This window comes from Lemur catta, chromosome 19 (assembly GCF_020740605.2).
Source record: "Lemur catta isolate mLemCat1 chromosome 19, mLemCat1.pri, whole genome shotgun sequence".
NCBI lineage: Eukaryota > Metazoa > Chordata > Mammalia > Primates > Lemuridae > Lemur > Lemur catta.
The window spans coordinates 33,433,414-33,447,316 of NC_059146.1; the positions used below are offsets into that span (position 1 = coordinate 33,433,414).

General features: G+C 56.6%; 1 long non-coding RNA gene across 1 annotated transcript; it reads right to left on the minus strand.

Moving 5' to 3' along the window:
• Positions 1-11,678: 11,678 nt before the first annotated feature.
• Positions 11,679-12,527, minus strand: LOC123624258. The gene is made up of 2 exons (XR_006730094.1): positions 12,398-12,527; positions 11,679-12,222 (listed from the first exon to the last, which is right to left on the minus strand). It is a non-coding gene; the product is annotated as an uncharacterized LOC123624258 (long non-coding RNA).
• Positions 12,528-13,903: the final 1,376 nt, after the last annotated feature.

Here is a 13,903-nt window from a genome sequence, read left to right on the forward strand (position 1 = left end):
GCAAACCACTCACAACTCCAGCCCCTGAGCAGGCTCACTCACACCCGCCTTTGCCAGGGACCCCAGGCCGACAGGAAGAAGCCTCCAGTGGTGGGACCCTCCACCCCTCCCAGCTTGCACTGGGCCATGTGCCTGCAGTCTACCCCGTGATGCCCAGAGAGCAACCTGAAGGCTGGGCCCCTTCTCCACACCTGCCCTGCTCCGGCCCACCCAGGAAGAGGGGCCACGGCAGGCCTGCAGCGGGGGCCTGGCCGGCCCCAGCATCTACCCTCCCCACCGTGTTTGTCCTGCACCAAACAGGAGGCTGAGTCCTGATGTGCCCCCCTCCAACGACTGCCCCATGAGGACAGGGCACCCCTGAACCCCTTAGCAGCAGTGACAGGCAGCCACGGAAGGGTGGCCCCTCATCCCTGAATTAACAGGGCCTGGGAGGAAGTAGCCCAGGAGGCTGACGGCGCCTTTCAGATTTTACCCGCTCAGAGGGTAAAACACTTTTTACCTCTTTCACAAGTGTTTGCTGAGCAGCCTACACGTGTGCCAACGTGGACGGAGGGATTTGCGAGAAATTACACATTCTTCTTACATTCTGAAAGCTTTAGGTTTACTTGCTTGCGTGGTTAACTCCCCTCGCCTTCCAACCCACCACCCCTGCCCTCGCTGTCCCGTGTCTTGCCACCTCCTCACCCGTGGCTGCCGCTGGCACAGGAAAGGCCTTGCGCCCAGCGAGGAGGCGGCGGCCCGCCCCGCCGCCCTGGGAACCGAGGAGGCAGAGCCCTGCCACCTGCCTAGAGGCCTGGGGCAGGCCCCGGCTTGCTAGGCCCCAGCAAACCCTCTCAGAGTTCAGTGCGAATTCCAGTTTTTCTTGTTTGAGGGGCTGATCCTTGGATTCCCCTTTGCCCCCAGAAAGGGTCCCAGGACGACGAGGGGGGAGGGACAACCCCCTGCCCTCAGTGCCCCCACTGTGCCCCTCTCTGCCATCCCTCGGGAGCTGCCTCTTTCACAGCTGCCAGCTCGTGGAAGGGCACCCCCCCCCCGCTGCGTATCCTGAGGTCTAGGGTGGGCTTTGTTGGGGACAAGACAGATCCAATCACAGCCAGCCCCAAGAAAGGGACGGGAAGGGTGAGGCCCCCAGTGTGGCCCGAAGCAGACGGAGCAGCCTGCTGGGGGAAGGAGGGCCCTCCAGGTGTGGGGTGAACCTGCCCCGCATGTCACCCGGCCACCCACTGCTTCCTGCAGGGTTCCCCACATCCCCTCCTGACTGTAGCCTTCAGGAAAAACCACTCCAAGGGACTGGCATTGAGTGCACCCCGAGTGTTTATTGGATGCCTACTGTATGCCAGGGCCTGTGCCAAGCATGGGGCACTCAGCTGGGAACAAGCAGACTCTGTGCCTGTGCTTGGGGAGCTCTCAGCCTTGTGGCCCCAAGCTGTGGTTTAAGGGCAACAAGTGCAATATGCGGGAGATTGTGTGAAATGGGTCCATCAGGGAAGGCTTCCTGGAGGCAGCAGCTTTGACTCAAGACCGGTGAGGACAGCCCCACCTGAACCCAGTGCCAGGATGCGTGGGCCGTGCGTGCTCTGCCCAGGACAGGCAGCCCCACTGGTGGCACTGCCAGGGGAGCCGGCCTCCAAGGAAGGAGCAGGGGCAGGAGGGAGGGAGAGAGGTGGCTCCCTTTCCACAGATGGTCCTGCAGGTTTAGCTGTCACGGATGTTACCCTTATCTCCTGGATCTCCTGGGAATCTGTGAACTTGGGGCTTGGCCCTGACACCTGCAGTGAGCCTCTGGGACTGGTGCACAGTGTCTGCCCCTCCCAGCTCTCCCGCCCCCTCCTTCCCGAGCAGAACCTGCCAGGCCTCCTCCAGGAGCTGCTGGTTCCACAGGAGGGGACAGGGTCACTCAATAGTGATGGTCAAGGCAGGGGGGAAACCGTCCCTGCAGGACACCGCAGGCCTTCTGTGGCCTCGGGGCAGGGAGGGAAGAGGTGGTGTGGGGGGACCATGTTGATATCCCAGCCTCTTCTTTCCTCTGCCGGTCGGTAGAGGAAGGCTTGTCTCTTCTATTCCCTTTTTCTATTCTTTTCTTTAAATAAAACAAAACTGCCAGCACCTTTGAAAGATCTTCCTTGATTCTGTGACAGACAGGTGCTATCTCTTCTCTCTCGACACCCTCACCTCTCCCCATCCCCCACCCCCCCTCTGTGGATGGAGCGTTTGACGTCAGCCAAGACACAGGGAAGATACCGATTCACTATCAAAGCATCCTAGCCCCATCCCATAGCAATTAAAAAGCCAGATGGAATCTCTGGGAAAACGGCATTAATAACGCAAACAATCTGTGTTGGCCGCAGCGGCCCAGGAGCCCCAGGCGGGGGTGGGATGTGGGGAGGCCGGGGTGCCGGGGTGTGAGCTCTCAGCCGCGCTGTGGCCGGCCGGGGATGGGGCCATCGTAAGGGTATGCTGGGTCTGGCCGCAGCTGGGCTGTCCCCTCCAGCCCTCGCAAGGCCCACTAGGCACCCTGGATCCTGGTGGCTGTAGACGGAGCCAGGCAAATGTGGAACCCATTACTCAGACAGCTGCAGCCTCGGCCAGCCCCGTTCCGGCACCCAGGAGCTTTGCTTCCCTTCACTTGTTTGTATTTATTATTTTTCTGGCTTTCTGGCCCCACCCACAAGGAACAGGCCTCTCTGGGTGTGCGGTGTCCATCAGTGCCCTATCTCGTCGTTTGCTGTGCCCAAGTTCACCACCTGTGCCTGACAACAGCAGAGGACGGTGCTGGGGGACCCCAGTGGTGCCTGAACCCCAGGGGCTGCCCTTAGAATGCGAAGTGTCGGGCACTTCGGGCAAGACCAGCTGAGTTCGTGGAAGCTGCATGATTGCTCAGGGAGCAGGGCACAGGGTCCACACTTCCCGGCTGCCTTGAGGGGCCCAGAAGGGGCCCAGGCCGGGGCCACAGAAAAAGAATCCTCTGCTGTTCCAGAACCTTTTCTAGGCAGGGCTGAGAAGCCAGACTCTTCCATAGTAGCCCCGTTTTTCAGACCGTGGTTTGGAGGCCCACCTGCCACAGACTTAAAGATGTAGTTTCCTACGGCCATCAGGTTGGGTTGGGAACAAGCTTGTTTAGGAAACATGCTTTGAGACTGTCATGTACCCAGAGTCATTTTCTGACCCTCATCTTCACTGTCTCCTCAATCTTGTCCTTCACCCTCATCCTCCTGGAAACTGTTCCCCACCCCCAGGTCACCGCTAGGCCCCAGGGCCAATCAGATGAACTCTCCGGGGCTCCTTCCTGTCTGTCTCTGGCCTCCTGCTGCATTTGGCGCCACAGACGCTCAGTGCCTGGCCCACGCAGCTCTTCCACACATGGGTTTGATTGCAAGGATCTCTCTCCAACTCATCTTTCTCCTTCTAAAAAACATCCTCACCATCTCCGTTCCATGCAAGCGTCCACTGGGGTAGCCAGAGGCCCACCACACAGGACCTGCCACTGTCAGAGGCGACAAGGGCAGGAGAAATAAGGCTCCACTGTCGTGGCCCACTCCAGATGAGTTCTTGCTTCTACAAAGCTACTTTGAAAATGCACAAATCCTGGCCAGGCACGGTGGCTCCCACCTGTAAGCCCGGCACTTTGGAAGGCAGAGTCAGGAAGATCACTTGAGGCCAGGAGTTCGAGACCAGCCTGGGCAACATAGTGAGACCCCCATCTCTAAAAAATAATAATAATAATAATATTAATTAGGCAGGGGCAGTGTCGTGCTCCCGTAGTCCCACCTACTCAGGGGGCTGAGGCAGGAGGATCGTTTGAGCCCAAGAGTTCAAGGCTGCAGTGAGCTATGTTCGTGCCACTACATGATCCAGCCTGGGTGACAGAGTGAGACTCTGTCTCTAAAATAAACAAATAAAATAAAATAAAATGCAACGATCCTAAGAAAGGTAGCCCATTCCATCCTGAACAATCCTCCACACCTCCATGTGATTAGTCTATCGCCAGAGTCGGAGGGCTTTCTGCCTTAAAAGGTATTTCAGGCCTTCATGTCGCCCCTCTTATTCCCACTCTAGGATGACTGGCAAGGTCGCTATTGAGGGACTGTGGCCTGAGGGTGGGGACACCCGTGGCCAAATGTGGTGGCCTAGAGCCAGGGCATGTCACCAGTGCCCCAGACAGGGCCTGAGAGGACCATCGCAGCCTGCCTCAAGCCCTCGTGCATATGTATTTCTGCTCTGTGGCAAGTGGCAGCCCAACCTTTCACCAGAAGCAAAGCCTTTCCTCCCCGAGGGGCCACCGTCCCTTCCCTGCTTCAGCCATAGAGGCCTCAGACACACACACCCCCGCCTCCCTCAAGCCAACCAGAGCACTACCCCCCCCCAAGAACACTGTGCCCTCTCGCTAACGAGGAAATGCTGCTAACTTAGGTTGGCCTTCCCTGTGCACATCTTGGGCAACGGCCTCAGCTGGACGTGGTGGCACAGCCCCTGCCCAGAGAACGGGGGTGCGGGTGGGGCCGGGGGTGTCAGGCCTGGGTGCCTGCTCCGGAGGGAGTCACCGTGACCTTCAGCATCAGGTTAGGACCCGTCTGAAGTAGCCTCCTTGAGTGATTTACAATTCGCAAACATGTTTTATTTGATTCCCGAGTTTTGCTAGAGCAATTACAGTGACTAAGCATGACAAATCACTCCCAACACAGTGTCTACTCGCTGTTAGGAAATGTGTTTGCTTCACTATTTTGCCTGGTGCGGCAACATTTTAAAAATAGACTCATTCACTGTACTTGAAGGCAATTTGTTCCAAATTTTCCCACTAATTTGATTTTAATCTGATATTTAAAATTTGTGTGACCACATTCCCACTGATTTATAGGAAGAAGCCCTACCTGGCGGCATTTTAATTGGCACTAACCCAGGAGTCCACAGGACAAAGGATTTAAGCCAGAACAGTTGGAAGGCCCTGATGCCTGTAACCCTTGAATATACGTCCAATTCACGATTGCAAGTGCTGCCCGCCTGGGCTGGCACCAGTGAGTATGGAGCTGGGGGCTACAGAGCCCGGGCACGTAGTAGGCCTGCAGTCTTGTGTTGGGCACACGAGTCAAGCCTGGAGGCTCTACCATGGTACACACTTTAAGTGTGTGCTAAGTTGGTTTCTGGCAAAAAGCAATTTGTTCGCAGGCGACAAGCAGGCATTTCCTACTTCTCCCATCCCATGATGAGGACGGCCGTGGGAGGTGGGCCCTGCAGCCCTGACCTTCCCTCCTGATGACTGGGCGGCCCTCACTGAGTCTCTTAATTTCTCTCTGCTTCAATTTCCTTTTATGCAAAATGTATGCAAAACTAGGAACACGTCATTGAGTTGTGAAAGGTAAACAGGCAAAGCTTGTGGGACACTCCGCTCCAGCTAACTATGTCCACGTGGGGCAGAAGTGGGAGGGCTAGGGAGGGGGAGGACACACCTAGGTCTTTGAAAGACTCCAGTGGAAGGAGACAGCCCTCTGAATAATTTAGGGCAAAATCCTTGTACCCAAATAACCAAAGAACTGAAAAAGTCATTTTAAAGTTGCTTAGATGCCCCCGCCAAAGGATGCCCTTCGTTTGCTTAGAAAGCATTTAGTGGGCTCCTCCTGGGTGCAGAGCCCCCTTGCCAGTGACCTTGAAGGGAGGGCACAGTGGTCAGGCCCTCCGCGGCTCCCAGCAGAGCAGGCGAGGTGCCCCATGTGCTTGTCACAGTAAAAGTTCCTTCATACAAGTGCAGGATCCCAGGTGATGACTCCCGGTCAGTGAGGACAAGTATTCTCTTTGGGTGGCAGCCCCCCAGCATCCTGAGTGAGCCCTCCGCCCCTTGGGCCTCCCCATTAACTTGGCTCTGTTTGGAAAGCTGTGACCTCAGTGGGCAGGGCGGCCCTGCCTTCCCCTCGCTGGTGGGAGGGGAGCAGGAGGCACGTGCTGCGTGTGTTGGGGTCAGGGGACACCTCCTTCTCCCCTGCCTCCCTCAGTGTCCCCCTGGGTCATCTTAGCGCTTGGCAGAACAGCTGGTTCCCATGTGCCCGCCCAGCTCGGGCGCAGGGGGTGAGGGTGGAGGCTGCCCTGCCCTGCGGGAAGCTGCCTGGGCAGGGCCTCAGACGACCAGGGACGCTCCTGAGGTCCTAGGGTCCTGGAGGAGGGGCACAAAGGCAGGTGGGAGGAGGCCTCGGCCAAGCTTGCCGGCAGCTGGGGCCTCCAACAGGAAAGAGTTCTGGAAACCTACCCTGCTCTTCTCTCCTCTGCCAGGAATGCTGCCACGAGAGCAATTCAAGTTAATGAGCAAACTCCTCGGGCGAGGAAGGAAGGCAGCTCTCGGGCACCTCCACCGCCCTGCTCAAGCACAGGAAGCGGTTGGAGTCCTCTTGCCGAGCCGGCGGGGGCCAGCCAGTGTGAAGTGGGGCCAAGAGGCCCTAAACCACCGGGTCAGCCGGGCTCCGTGCAGGGCCGGGGCAGTGTGGCGCTGTGTGGGTGCCACCTGCACACACGCTTGGGGCAGATGCCAAGGCCTGGGCTGGAGGAGCGTCAGAGCCGGGGAGAGTGGCGGAGGGTCCCCCTAAGAGCAAGTCCACGTTCACCAAGGCCCGACCTCCTCTGTTGGGGGAGCAGTCCCGGCTGGGAGAGGTGGAGGCATGTGACTCACGGGCGGGCCACTGAGCTGAGGGGAGGTGGGGATGATGGCTCCGAGCCCGAAATGTGTCAGAGGGGAGATGCGCATCTCGAGCGAGGCGGGCTGTGGAGCTGTGTGGACGTCGCTGCCAGGGGTGTGTGAGCCGCTGCTGTCCTTGCCAGGCTTCTCAGCCCCCCTGGGCCACACCAGGCTCATCGGGGCCCGTCTCACCAGAGCCAGCGATGGGACCGGGGCTGGGCAGGGCAGGAGCAGCACCTGGGCTCCCAGACTTGTGTCCCTGTGGCAGCTTAACCCTCTGTACCCCCAAATCCACCCAGGGGCGTGAAACACTCTTGTTTCCCTAACGCTCGCATCATTGGCCTAATTCCACGATGCCTCCCCCCCACCTCGCCTCCACTCGACATTCCTCGACTGAATTTACTTTCGTTTTTAATTTTAAAAATTAAATCAACTGCATGTTTTTTGTGACATCTTTGAGAATTTCAAAATTGGAACGACATGTCCGAGACGTTGCAGAGCCAGGTTTGGGGGCAGATGACGCCCCCATCTTCACTCATCATAGGCTGGGAGATCAACTGACTGCCAGTCAGCCACCCGTGTCTTCTTCCCCCCGCCCCCCGAGACTGGTGTCTCCCACGGCACAGTGGCCTGGAGGGACCCGTTGCTGGGGGTGGGGGAGTCTGGCACACGCCCGAGGGCCAGGGTGGGACCAGGGCCTCCGTGAGTCTCCACCACGGAGCTGCTGGCCGTGCCCAGGCCCTGACGCTGGTGACACAAGGGCTGGGCCTGCATTCCCGCCCACCGGGGGCGTGAGACCGTGTGTGCCCTGGCCTGGCCGCACACCTGCTGTGTGACCAGACACAGGTTTGGCAGCCTCTCTGTTTGAGCATGTCTGAGACATGTGCCAGGATCCCCAGGGGCAAGATGATGAATGGTGTCCCTCCAGAAGAAAGCAACCACAAGAACCTGATCCCAGGACGAGTCACAGCGAGGAGGACAGGGACCAGGTCACCTGGCTGCCAAGAGGGGAGCATGAGTCAGAAACAAGCTACCCATCTGCCAGCCCAGTCGCCCGCCCATCCGAGAAAGCTCAGGGCTGGGAGGGGGAGGGCTGAGGACCCAGGTAACTGGGTCCAAGGTAACTGCCTCTGGAGCCCAGCTCCTAGACCCTCGCCGGCCAGGTGCGAGGTGATGCGGGCAGGCTGGGGAATGAGGGACATTAGTGCTTCTTGGCCCAGGTTGGGGCCGGGGTTGGAGGACCCTAAGGTGGTGCTGGCATCATCAGGCCTTCTTTGGCTACGGCAAACAGACACTTCAGCACCACCTCCTTTTCCAGATCTCCCCACCAACCACCCCTAAGGGCCCAGACCAGAGCCCTGACACAGAATGGGAGACAGAGGTCAAAGGACAGAAGGGGAACAGGCTAGGAGGAGGACATGAGCATCAGTACTGAATCAGGGCAGGAGAGAGGCCTTCCTCGCCTCACCCATCCGTGCCAGTGGGCCCCCAGCTGACTGTGGGACGTTGTCCTGCTGTCTCCCAGTGACGTCGGCCCATGGGAAGGAAGAAGGAACAGGAGGATGCAGCTGTGGGGTTGTCCAAATAGTTCCTAAGTAGGCAGGGTGACCTGCAGAAGCAGGAGACAGGCGAGAGTTGATTTTCACTCCTTGATCTTGTTTTCATGTGTCCTCTGCTACATTTTATTTGGTATATACAATATCCTGGCCTCTGTCCAAGACTCAACTGGGTCCAGAATCTCCCATTAGTATGCTTTGAGCTCTGGGTTATCTGAAACATGGAGCTGAATAGATTGTCACCAAGGCACAGCTAACCATGAAATGGCTCAGAGCTTCCCCTCATGCAGTCATTGATCAGTTCCAGAAAATTCTTACCCATTAATCCTTAAAACCACATCTCTGCTCCATTTCTTCTCTCCTCATCTTCAAGGATAACGTTAAATATATGTTGGATTTTCTCTCCTCTTTATCTCATATCTTCTCTTCCGTATTTTCTTTTTGTCTTTATGTGCTACATTTGTGATAATTTCTTCTGTCCTATGTTCTACTTTGCTAATTCTCTTCTTAGCTGTGTTTAATCTGCTATCAAACTTGTCCACTGAGTTCTTGATTTTGTGTTGTGGTTTTCATTTCTAGAGATTCTACTTGATTCTTTTTCAGGTCTGGTATTTCACTTTTTATAGATCACCATCCCTGCAGTGATTTTTTAAGCATGTCTTATTTCTTTAAACATGATAGGCATAGTTATTTTATAGTCAATAATTTGAAGTCTTTGTATTGTTTCTTCAGTTTTCACTCCTAGTGTCTTATTTCAGTGTGTGTCTGATTATCTGTGACTATGTGCTGGTCATTGTTTTTGCAAAAAATTGTTTGCAAGAAAAATTTGGGATTTAGGACAAAGGTCCCTTCCACTGGAGAACACTTTCATTTTCTCCTGCCAAACATCTAGGAATACTGCTAGTCCAGGATCACCTAAATCGACTTTTAAGGTTTGGAGTCCCTAGCCCACCCCGGAGGGGAGAACTTAGATTGCAAGATCATATAAGGGCTGGTTTAGGTCTGGTTCACCCTTATGCTGAGGGTGTGGCCCTCTGGAGTTCCACATCCGTGCGGGCTGGTGTCCTATTACACGCCCCACCTAGTGTGAGCCCTGAGGTTTGATTTCTGCCTCTCTCATTCCATGAGGCTATCGAAATAAGACTCAGATTTCTTGGGATTGGAAAATGCCTTAGGGAAACAGTGGCTTCTCCTCTTGCTTCCCTGATTGGGTTCCTTTTCCCCTCAATTTTGGCCTGGCAGTTGTCTTCATTGTTCTTACTGTATTTCAACAATCTTTACCCAGCATTGTGAGTTGTTTTCCATGAGAGGACAGACCCAAATATTCATTCATTCATTCATTCAGCATTTGTGCAGCGCCTACTGCGTGCCAGGCACTGTGGGGGGCACGGCAGTAACCCCGACAGATCAGAGCAGGCTCTTGTGGAGCGCACGGTCTCTCGGGGAGACAGAGAGACTAATAAACAGAGAGTTACACAATTGATCGGTTAATTGCAGTTGTGACATATATTGTGCAGTAAAGACATTCGGGTTGGTGAGAGCGTCCGGCCGGGAGTCCTCGCCTGCTTTGTGGACTCAGCGAAGTGTTCTCGAGGATGTGATTTGAAGCTGAGATCCGAAGGACCAGCGGGGTTTATAAAATAGTTGGGGTTTGGAGCAAGAGAATCCAGGCAGGGGAAATAGCATACGCGGAACCCAGAAGCGGGAAGGAGCATGACATTCCTGGGTCCTGAAATGCGTCCAGTGGACCCAGGGGATGCTCAGGGCCTCGGACAGGAAGAGTTTCCACCAAGCCTGGGCATAGAATTCACCCAGAACGCCTCACCCGGGCCTGCTGGTTCTTTGCCTGCCCTTGGGGCCCCTCCCCATCCTGCTCTTGGCCCTGGGGGTCTGGCCTGTGTGGGCCACACCGAGTGCCCCCCCCCCCCCCGTGCCTTCCGGCTTCCTGTTGGGTTTGGCCAGTGGGTGGCACAAGCAGGAAATCAGAGAGGTTGGGGTGTTTCTTCCCTGCTTCTGGGCCCCCCCACTGCACCTTCCCCAAGACTGTGGCTCCTGGCAGGTGTCTTGTCCTCTGTCCTCCACCTGGCAGGTGTCCTGTCCTCTGTCTTCCACGGCTCCTATTTTCACCAGCCCCCGGTCACACTAATTCCTGCCCTCATCCCTTTAGCCTTAAGGTGGTGACAATGGCTGCTCTGGCTAATTTCTGGGGACCTCGACATCCCTTCTTAATGCCTTTAACCCAGGTCATGCCTTCATAAATGGTCCCTTTGTTAACAGCCCTTTATTGGAATCATCAGGGTGAGTTTGGTTTTTGCCAGGACCCTGCATGATCACCAATATTTGGGGGTTTTTGCTTTAAAGAAGCCAGAGAAGCAAATCCGTCTGGGCGTCCTGGGTCGGGGGGGGCAGGTGGCAGTCCCTCCAGGAAGCCAAAGTGCTGGTGTCAGAGCCCACAGGAAGGCCCTGTTGCAGTCTGCATTCTGGAAACAAACGCCCGTGCACGTGCCTGGCAAGCCGGGGCCAAATGACAAACACGGCTGTGACAAACTTATGGTGCTCCAATATCGGCAAGGACAGAGGAAATTGGGAAAATTAGGAACATATCTGGTGTCTTCTGTCTGGCTGCGCGATCCCTGTGTGTGTCTGCTGGGAATTCTGGGTGTGGGGCGGGAGGAGGGGTGCTTTGCCATCTGCATTCAAACGCAGGTTCCAAACTGGGCTAAAAGCAGCGCCAGGAGTGACTGAGGCCAAAGTGCATCTGATTTTGGGGGTGGACTTGCTGGGTCCAATGCTGTGCACAGTTCAGGGAAGAATCTCACTCAGCTCGCCTGCCACGCGCTGTCTTCTCCCCTTTCCTTTGTTCTCCCCACTCCGCCCCGTAAAAGCCCACACACCGCACACGCTGAAACTGGCCTCGCCTCCCTTCCCCTTTGGAGACGTGTGCTGGGTGCACCAGCACCCACACAGAGGTCGCCAGACCTCGGGAGCTGTGTCGGGAAACTCAGCGTTCCACTCCCTGCATGCGCAGAGCGGGTGAGCCCAGGGAGGGACAGGAACCGCCACCTCTTGGTAGAGTTGCCTGGGCAGGAATGAGTGGCCAGGCAAGAGCTCTTCTCGGAGGACTCGGTATGTTCGGTGGAGACTGAGGTGACAAGAAAGACCCAGCCCCTCAGAGGACTTCTCCAGGTGGAGAAATAGGCAGTGCAAAGTTCCCATGGGAGGTCAGTGTGGCCCGATGAGGGGGAGGGGCAGAAAATGGGGAGGGAGTCGGGGAGGGGAGGGGGACCCCCGGAGGAAGGCAGAGACCAGCCTCCTGGGGCCTTGGAGGTGGGGCAGGCACACAGCCAGGGTGGCCTGGGACAATTCTACCTTACTCCCTTTTATCCAGCCTACTCATTTGTGGTGTTCCCTTTGAACCCCCCAAAATGTCCCTGTTTGTTCAATAAATGACACAGTCACTCAACTTACAGGGCAGAGCAAGAAGTCTAGATTTGATATATTTTAGCTATAGTGGGAAGCCACACAAGGGTTTTGAGAAAGAGAATGACAAGATGGAGACTTTTCCTTCACTCGCCAAATATCTACTGAGCGCCAGGCGCTCCCCCTCTCTCCAGGGGACACAGGGAGCGGTGCCCTGCGGGAGCTCGCCTTCCAGTGTTGAGGCTGCTTCTGCAAAAATCGACCAGTTCTCCACAACTCCCGGTTCCCTGGACGTGTCGAGTAACCCCCCGGACAGATAGAAAGATGAATGTCCTCCTTGTTCTTTCTCTAAGTTTAATAATTGGAAAATCATAAGTTACTTCCCACAAAGTCTGTTCCCAAATTCACTTCCGAGGGGAGGTCTTGGCGGGGCGCTGTGTGCAGCGCGGCTTGTGCCTTACTCCCGTTCTCACACACACGCAGCCTTCTGTGGTCCTGAGCCCCTCACTCGGCCCCTCACTCCACGCAGGTTTTAGCTCTAGGTAACTGGCTCACAGGTGCTCGCAGAATCCCAGCTTGAGTGGAGGCCTAAGAAGAAAGGGGCACATGATACTGACACATCTCACCCAAAATCCTGCCTCTGTGATGGAGACTTAGGCATTGAGCTGAGCGCAGTGAGGAAAACAAAACCCAACAGGATGTGCCTGCAGGCACGGCTGGATCCAGCAGCCCAGACTGTGCCATCGGGAGTCCTCGCACTTACCTAGTTTTGCCATCCTTTGTGCTGGCTTCAGTCTCCCGCTGGGGGGTCCCAGTAGTTCAAAGTCAACAAACAGATACCCAGCAACCCCAAACAGAGCTTTAATTTCTGAATAATTCCATCAAAAATCCCAGGATTGGCTTCTGTTGAACCGTAGGCTCATCACTGAACCAGCCACTGCATCCCGGAGGGTGGAAGATGCTGATTGGCCAATCCTGAGTTGCGTCCTCACCCACAAACACACACACAGTTTGGGGGGTCAGCCCCACCCAGAAGCATGGAATGGGCGTGTGGGAAGGGAGGTTCTCAGAGGAAAATCCACGTGGTGGCGGCAGGACAGAGATGGATACAGACACAGGCAAAACAAGTGGTGTCTGCCATGCCTGCCCTTTGTCCCAAGAAGAACTGGAGCCCATGGAGAGTGAGGGTGACCCAGGGGACTCTTTCACCATGGTTCAGAAGAACAAGCGGGCTCACAGCTCTGGCGGAGAGGGTGGTGCATTTCTGGAATCAGCCAGGGTGCTTTGGGGCCCAGATCTGTGCCTGATTTCTGCCCCGCCTCAGGCTCCCAGGGGGCCCTCCCCACAGGCAGCACGGGCTGTTGAGGGGCCTGCGACTCCAGCGCATGGAGGCAGGGCTTTGGGGGGCACACGTGGCAAGAAACAGCAGCCCCCAAAGAGGCCGTCTCTGCATGGAGACTGGAGAGTGTGCCCAGGAGGCCCCCCCCCACCCCGTCCTGCTCCCTGCGACACCTGCCCTGGGGAGGGAGGGCTTGGGAGCTGTGACCTGAGGCCTCTGAAGCCTCAGGGTCCTGTCCCCATGGGCACCTGGAATCCTTGACCTGAGCCCTTCTGAGGCCTCCAGTCCCTGGAGTGAGGATTCAGCTTCCTGTCCCCTGGGACCAGAGCTGGGTGGGCCGGCTCAGGGGAAGGATGCCGGCCACAGGGCTTGGGGAGGACCCCTGCCCTGCTGGCTCTGGGAAGGACGTCCAGAGAAAGCAGTCTCCCTCGGGCCCCTCATTCAGCCACACGAGGCGGCTCTGTGAGGGGAAGGAAACCCATTTCCCAAGCGCCCCACCGCAGGCAGGTGAGTTCTCAAATCTTGTCTCACCCTGTCGGCTGCTCGGCCTGCCCGTCGGTGAGGAGCGGGGCCCCCCGGCCACGGGACGCTACCGGGATTCTCAGCCTGCACGTGGCAAAGTAGGACCAGGCCCACCACGCGGCCGCCCACTTTCAACTGTTCTTGCTGAAAAGAATGGGATGAGCTCGGGACGAGGTGGGGCGTGCCTGGGGCGGCCAGCAGGAGCCCCAGAACCCGTGTGCTCTGGACGGACAGGAGCCCCCCGCTCAGGAAGGGAGGGAGCCCTGAGGCCCGGCCCAGCCGAGCGGGAGCCCCCCAGGGACCGAGAGGAGGGCTTCCTCTCCGTGTCTTCATGCCACAAGATGTAAAATAATCCCCTCAGCTCAGAAAAACACATTTTATGGCTGTCTGACTCATTTCCCACAAAGC